General features: G+C 55.5%; 1 protein-coding gene across 11 annotated transcripts in view; it reads right to left on the reverse strand.

The window, feature by feature from the left end:
* The window catches only part of MYO18A (myosin XVIIIA), a 102,923-nt gene extending 96,477 nt beyond the window's left edge, over positions 1-6,446 (reverse strand). For 10 of the 11 annotated variants that reach the window (XM_084862808.1, XM_084862807.1, XM_084862812.1 and 7 more), the window contains exon 1: positions 6,294-6,446. The gene's annotated coding sequence lies outside the window, so the exon portion shown is untranslated. The remainder of the gene's footprint in view (positions 1-6,293) is intronic. The other variant, XM_084862809.1, reaches the window with a different exon arrangement.
* Between the last annotated feature and the right edge of the window lie 672 nt (positions 6,447-7,118).

Below are 7,118 nucleotides of genomic sequence, written 5' to 3' on the forward strand. Positions count from 1 at the left end.
TTCTAATAAAACTTGGGGGAATATGTATGTATCAAGCACCTATTAAAGGAGAGGGATAGGGGATAAAGAAAACTAATGTGAGAGCTTATGCTTCAGATGTCAGGTAACAAACCTAGGAACAAATTCAAGTGAACAGCCACACAATCTTGGACAAGTTATGTAAGGCCTCTGTGCCTCCATTTTTCCTTTTGTAAAAGGGAGATAATGGCCAAGACCGGTTTGGCTCAGTTTGATAGAGTGTCGGTCTGCGGACTGAGGGGTCCCAGGTTTGATTCCGGTCAAGGGCATGTACATTGATTGCAGGCACATCCCTGGTAGGGGGAGTGCAGGAGGCAGCTGGTTGATGTTTCTCTCTCATCAATGTTTCTGACTCTCTGTCCCTCTCCCTTTCTCTCTGTGAAAAATCAATAATATATATATATATATATATATATATATATAATATATATATATATATATATATATATATATATTTATTTATTTATTTATTTTTTTAAATGGAGATGATAGTACCTACCACATAAGGCATGGGAATTAAAAGAAATATGTACAGAAGCCCTTCATATAATGCCTAGGTCATAGTAAGCCCTCAAGAACGGTAACTAATAGAAGCAGGACATATTCTCACCATCTATGTGGGATCGAATTCTACTTAATGATATGTAGACAGTCATTAGAGTAGAGGGGGGACTTGGTAGAGAGGAAAGTACACAAATAACTATCAGCACGAGTGTGTCTAAAGTAAGTCTAGGCATGAAGTCTCCATGCTGGATAGTACCTTTATATATAGAAAGTAAGGCCCAAGAAGTGAAGGCAGTCCAGGGAGCACATGGCCAGTCTGGACCACCCGGGCTCAGGTCCAGAGGTCCCATACAGGTACCGCCAGGGATAGGACAGGCAACTCAGAGATGCAGAAACTCAAATGGCCCACAAGCATGAGCAGTCCTATTCAGACATGTGAGATAAAAGAGGTGTATCATTGTTCACTTAGCAGTTTAGTATAATAATAAACTACCAAGATTAATAACATCAATAAATTGGAGGATGGGAAGCAGGGCATTTCATACATACTGGTAGGAGTATAAATTGGTATAAGGAGGGAAAGTTGGTATGTAGGAAAATATTTACATGTACATATTCTTTTTTGTAATATATTTTATTGATTTTTTACAGAGAGGAAGGGAGAGGGATAGAGAGCTAGAGAAACATCAATGAGAAAGAAACATCGATCAGCTGCCTCCTGCATATCCCTACTGGGGATGTGCCCTCAACCAAGGTACATGCCCTTGACTAGAATTGAACCTGGGACCTTTCAGTCTGCAGGCCAACGCTCCATCCACTGAGCCAAACCGATTAGGGCACATGTACATATTCTTGGACTGGGCAATTCCTCTTCTAAGACATCTATAGATATATTCACACAATTAACATGGCTTATCTTTGCAGCACTGTTTATAATAGCAAAATGCTGTCAATACAAATGACCAGCGCTGGAGGAATAGCTAAATTATAGAACTGGCAGTTATTAAAAAGAACAAGGTCGATTTGTATATGCTGACCTAGAAGGCTTTTATAGTATATTATTAAGTGAAAAAAGAGAGTTGCCAAATAGTATATAATTTTTACAAATTTTTTAAAAAATTATGTATATGTGTGCATATGTATATAATTTTCATTATGTATAATATTTGCATATTCATAGAAAAATGTATGCTCTGTGGAAGAGACAGGGATTTCAGAAGAGTCAAAAGAGACTTGTGTGTTATCTGTATTGTTTTAATTTTTTACAATAAGAACATTTAGCTGGTAGGTGTGTGTATTTAAATCTAAGACTTTAGATAGTTTATATGATTTTTCTTCTACTTTTGTGCATGTTCTTTTTTCTTACAGAAAAAAAATATTTTAAATATTTATATAAAATTACATTTTCTATAACATATAAGATCTTAACCTATAAATATATATAATATATTAAAAAAATATATAATAAGCTTTTGAAATAGTCTGGAAAGATCCATGACAAAAATTCACCCGAGGTTTTGTCTGAGTAGTGGCAGAGATGGTTAACACTGGCTGTCCTGCATTAAACCTTTTTTTTTCAGCAGGATACTTTTGTGATTGTAAAGATCTTTTTTTAATGACAAAAAAGAAAAAAGAAAGGTTTGACAAAGCAGTCAGCAACCAACTTAGCAGGAAAGCTGTAAACAAGATTTGCAATGGGTAAGTTTAAGAACTGCCCTCTCGTGCCTTGAAAAAAATGTCAGGGACGTGGGGGACTCGGTTAAAATAGATGGCCCTGTTGCCTTGTGGCTTTAAGTGGGGACAGACTTAAATGGGTCACCCCGCAGCTGGCCAAGCAGAAACCCCAGGAAGTGGAAACTACAGCGTTAGACTCCCACGACCAGGGCCCCCGGGCTTGGCTGCTGGGGGTGGACCAGGGTCAGTCCCCCCTTCCCCACTCCAGACCACACTCATAAATAAACACAAAGGAAATGCTTTCCCAAGAGAGCCGGCCTCTTTCGCGTGGCCTCTGACCTCCCTGAGTGGCCATTTCCTACAGCCCCAGGCCTGCCTCTCTGCGCTGGCCACCGAGGGCCCAGGGCTGCGGAGGCGGCCAGTGGGTCCCAGTGGGGTCCGAGGGCACCGGGGCGGCCCGCCCGGCGGCGCAGGAGGACGGAGGTTGTGCTGAGCTCCGCGGAGCCCGTGACTCACCGCCGGGTCACATGGAGCTCCCTGGCCCCAGGTGTGCTCCCTCAGCCGCCTGCACGCCTCTCACATGACATCAGCCGCCCGCCCGCCGGCTCCAGGCTCCGGGCTCCCGGCCCTGCCTGCTGCCCGCCGCTCCGGGCACCAGCAGCCCCTAAGCGCTGGCAGGCAGCAGGGCCGGTGAGCGGGAGAGGTGCCAGCGGCGCCCGGCGCCAGGTCCTGGGCTGCTCCTGCAGGTGAAACTCCCCTGCTTCACGGGGAGCCTGCCGCAGCCTGCTGGGCGCTGAGCTCAGTAAACACAGCCATCCCCACCCCACCTTCTGTGTGACCTTGAGCAAGTCCCGTCCCCTCTCTGGGCCTCGGCTCTTTCAGCCATAAAATGTCCATGGCCTGGGAGGTCAGACCCGGCCCTTCGCTGGAGAGGTATTCTGCTCAGCCAACGGCAGGTTCTAGTCCTGGTCTGCCTCTGACTTGTCATGTGACCTTGGGCCCTTCATCCAATATCTCCGAATATCAGAGAATAATAAAAAAAATTAAAAATTTAAAAACAAAAACAATCCCTTGTAAGTGGCGATAAAAGGACTTGGCAGAGAGAAAAGGCCCCGGGCCCTGTAAAATCATCAGTCCACAACTAACACTGCTGCCTGAGTCTGAGCTTTTTGAAATGTCAAAGGAATGTGGGTAATTTATTAGCCAAACAATTCCTATCTCCAGAGAAAGGGCAGAAAAGTAAGAGGAGAGGGGCTTTCTGGGATTGCTCCCCACCCTCCCAATCCAACTCCTACCACTGCACCTCCCTACCCTCTAATTCAGTCCACCTCAGAAAATGGGGGTTGGGGGAGAGGGAGTGGGAGAGAAAGAAAAGAAAATGGTGATGAGGGATGAGGGGCAGTGAGCAGCTCTTAAAGCACCCGGGAGCCGGACCCAAAGCAGAACCTAAAAGTTCCATGAAGCCCCCAACCCAAGTCCTGAGGGAACCTGTCAATCACAGCCCAGAGCAGACGGGGCCTCTGATCCCCTCAAACCTTTCAACTACCTCAGCATTCCCCACCAAGCCCGGGGGAGGCCTGGGACCGGACCGGACCGGGCCACGGCCCCCGACAGGACCTGATCACATGGATGCTCTGGCTCCGGCCTGTGGTGTCCACGCAGGAGAGGGAGGTCTGGCTAGGGACAGACCTCTGGTTTGAAGGGGCAGGAACAGCACGCGGCCCTGGAGACCTGTGACACACCAGGTGGGGATCGAGCCTCCCTCAGTTCCAACAACTCCCTGCTCCACCCGAGGAGGGTGGATTCTCCCTTTCCGGCTCTGCCCCACCCTCTCTGCCTCCAAGTAGCTGCCTGTGGGGGACCTCAGAGTTTTCAGGCCCAACTTCTGAAGGTACATACACCTCTCAGGGAGCTAGTGTCAGGCTGGGCCAGCGAAGGGGAGCTCCAGGCAGCTGGCTGGCCGCTCAGACTGCCAGGGGGTTTGCTGAGGGGCCAGGCAGGAGCCAGGAAAGGCCCTCTCCGAGAGAGAGGGCGGCTGAGGAGAGCCTGGGGCATGGGAGGAAGCCCTCAGGCACACGCCCTGGCACCTGAGCCAGACTGGGAAAAAGTAAACAAACCAGATGATCAGAGCTGCCAGGCACCGGGTCATCCACTGTGCAAAGTTCAAAGCTCCCAAAGGAAGTGCCCACCAGCATGCTATCCCTCCCGCCCCCACCCGCAACCCTTCTCGGTCCCCGAAGCCCCCGACACAATAGCTTCCCCCTGCTGCCTTCCTGGAATTGAGGCCCCAACTCCACTGTCCCCCACCCCAAATGGCCAAGCGTACCTCCACCCAAGGCTATATATAACCAGTCATGTCCCGCAAGCAGGAGGATGTTTCCTGGAAAGACCTCATCAGAGGGGAAGCTGGGGAGGTGGCAGGCCATTGACAAAGCGCCAGTGAGGTCTGCCAGGGAGCCGGAGACCTCAGGAGAGCAGCTTTCAATATCCCCGTACAGAAAGCGGCCCCTGAACCAAAAGGGAGGAGAACCGTTAGGCCAGGCTGGGCCCATTGCCATGACAACAGGATACCTACTTGCTCCTTCCCGCATCACCCCCTCACCCCCCAAAAAGGACTCCAGACCAGATCAGGACACACAAAAAAGGGAGCTTGAACCTCTAGAGCCAATGAGTTGCTGAGGTGATCTTGCTCTTCATTGCCTGGCTGTGTTTCCTCCCTCCCAGCATGGCCCAACGCAGATGTAAGAGCTCAGGGGGACGAGGCCTCCTCAACCACAGACATGCCAGGCACTCGAAAGATAAAACAAAACCTCAAAAGCCAGCCCAAACCATTGGCAAGGTGAATGGGGGTGAAGATCCAATTCCAGACGCCTGGGGGGCCCTCAGAGGGCAGGGAGGCCCCAGGCAGGGAGCTCCTCCCAGGGAAGCATCACCCGAGTCTCCCTACACACAAACACAAACCATGAGGACCCTGTCAAACACAGGCTAAGCCAGGCAAAAGCAGCACCGCTAAACCTGGCTGCCTGCACCCCACCCCCCACCCCCCAGCTCATCCTGGCTGCAGTCTTTCCAACTAATCAGCAGGGCACATGTGCCTTGCCACAGGGTGACACCCCCACACCCCACCCCCACCACAAAGCCCCCGTGTGTGGTGTGTCCCGGTAGGCCTTATCTCAGCCGGGAGCGTGCCCCACACTCCTTCCTCACCGGGCTTGGTACCCAGCAGCAACCCCCCGCGCGGGTGGGGGCCAGCTAACCTCCCCACCACCCCTTCCCATTGTGGAGACAACTGGCGTGACAGGTTAGCAGGGCGGGGCGGCGGGCAGTCTCTCCCGGAGGCCTGGGGCAGGTTGTCCGACCTACCCACACACACACACACCCCACCCTTCGCAGGAAGAGCTGAGGTGAGCAGCCAGGCGCGGGCACAGCCAGCACCGCCTGAATCTCCAAAGCCTCCCGTGCGCCCAGCCACCCCCATGCTCTGTCCCCGGGGGAGGGGGCCCGGGAAGCAAGCGGGGTCTCCATTGTTTGGCCAGCTGTCTGGCAGCTGCTCCTCCGGGAGCGGCCCGGGCCGGCCCGGCAGGGAAAGGGTGCAGGCCGCGGGGAGGGATAAAGGGCTCGGCGGCGGAGGTGCTCGCCTTCCCGGCCGCCTCCCAGAGCCGCGCCGGGTCGGTCCGTCTGGGGGACCCGGGCCTGGGCTCCGAGGAGCCCCTATCCCCGAGCTGCAGCTTCCACCCCGCAGCTTAGGGCCACAGCCCCCCCCCCCCCCAGCCCCAGATCCCCCTAAACTGAAAGCCACCCCCCTGCCCTGCCTCCCCGCCTCCGCCCCCCACCCCCACCCCCACCCCAGCAGGCGAGGGGGGCCGGAGCTCGCCCTCCCCGCCCCTCCCGATCGCCCCCACCCCCGGGCGCCCAGCTCCGCCGGCGGCGCGGCCGGAGAGCGGGGCCGGAGCCGGGAGTCCGGGCCGCCGCTTCCAGGGGACACGGGAGGGGGGAGCGGAGCCGGCGGGCCCCGCCGCCCGCCCGCCCGCCCGGCCCGAGCCCGCCCGCCGCCCCGCCGGGCCCCCCGAGCGGCCGCCCCGCCGCCCCGCACTCACCGGCCGCCGGAGCCGGCCCGGCGGGCAGCAGCAGCGGAGACGCGGCATCCAGCGGCCCGGCCCGGTCCGGGCTGGAGCGCAGCGCGGCGCAGCCCAGCGCCGCCCCCCGCGGCCGCGCGAGCCGAGCCGAGAGGGAGCTCCCTGCTGGCGGCTCCGGGGATAAATGCCCGGCCTTCCGGGCAGCGCCTGGGCGCGCCTCCAGAGCGGCCACGGAGCGCCCTCACCGCCCCCACGGAGCACCCTCACCGCCCCGGGGACCTCTGTTCGTGCTGAGAGGCCTGGTCTGAGGTCCGGTCTGCACTGGGCACGGAGGCTGCTGGGCATCCATCCCCAGGGCAGGCACAGAGGCATACGGAATGCATAGGACCGGTTCCGGGCACTGGACTCCGCTGTGTCCGAGAAGGTGCTGCCCAGGAGAGTGCTGCCCAGAGGACGCAGCAGAGTCTCTCTGGCCACATCCTCCCAGGGCGGCTCTGCAGAGGCAGACAGGACGCTGCTCCATGGTGCCAGATGGCTCTGTCCAAAGCAGACACTGCCTGTCATGTCCAAGGTGGGACTGGCAGAATGTCCTCCCCGAGGTGGGCACAGGTGTCTGGTGGCTTGCTCTGAAAGAGCCCTGCTTCAGAGGGAGCTGCGGGGGGGAGGGGGGGGGCCGAGGCCCAGGGGACACAGCCATAAGCAGCACTCACTCCCTCCTGCCAAGAGGAACCCCTTTCAGAAGCTCTGTGAGTGAGGTCTGCCCCTGAGTCTCCCCTGTTCTGTAAATGTCAGGAGAGCTGATGTGCCCAGGGAGAAGGAACTTCAGGCTTCCTGGGAAAGGCCTCC

This window comes from Pipistrellus hanaki (genome assembly GCF_964339955.1).
Source record: "Pipistrellus hanaki genome assembly, chromosome: 16".
NCBI classification, from domain to species: Eukaryota; Metazoa; Chordata; class Mammalia; order Chiroptera; family Vespertilionidae; genus Pipistrellus; species Pipistrellus hanaki.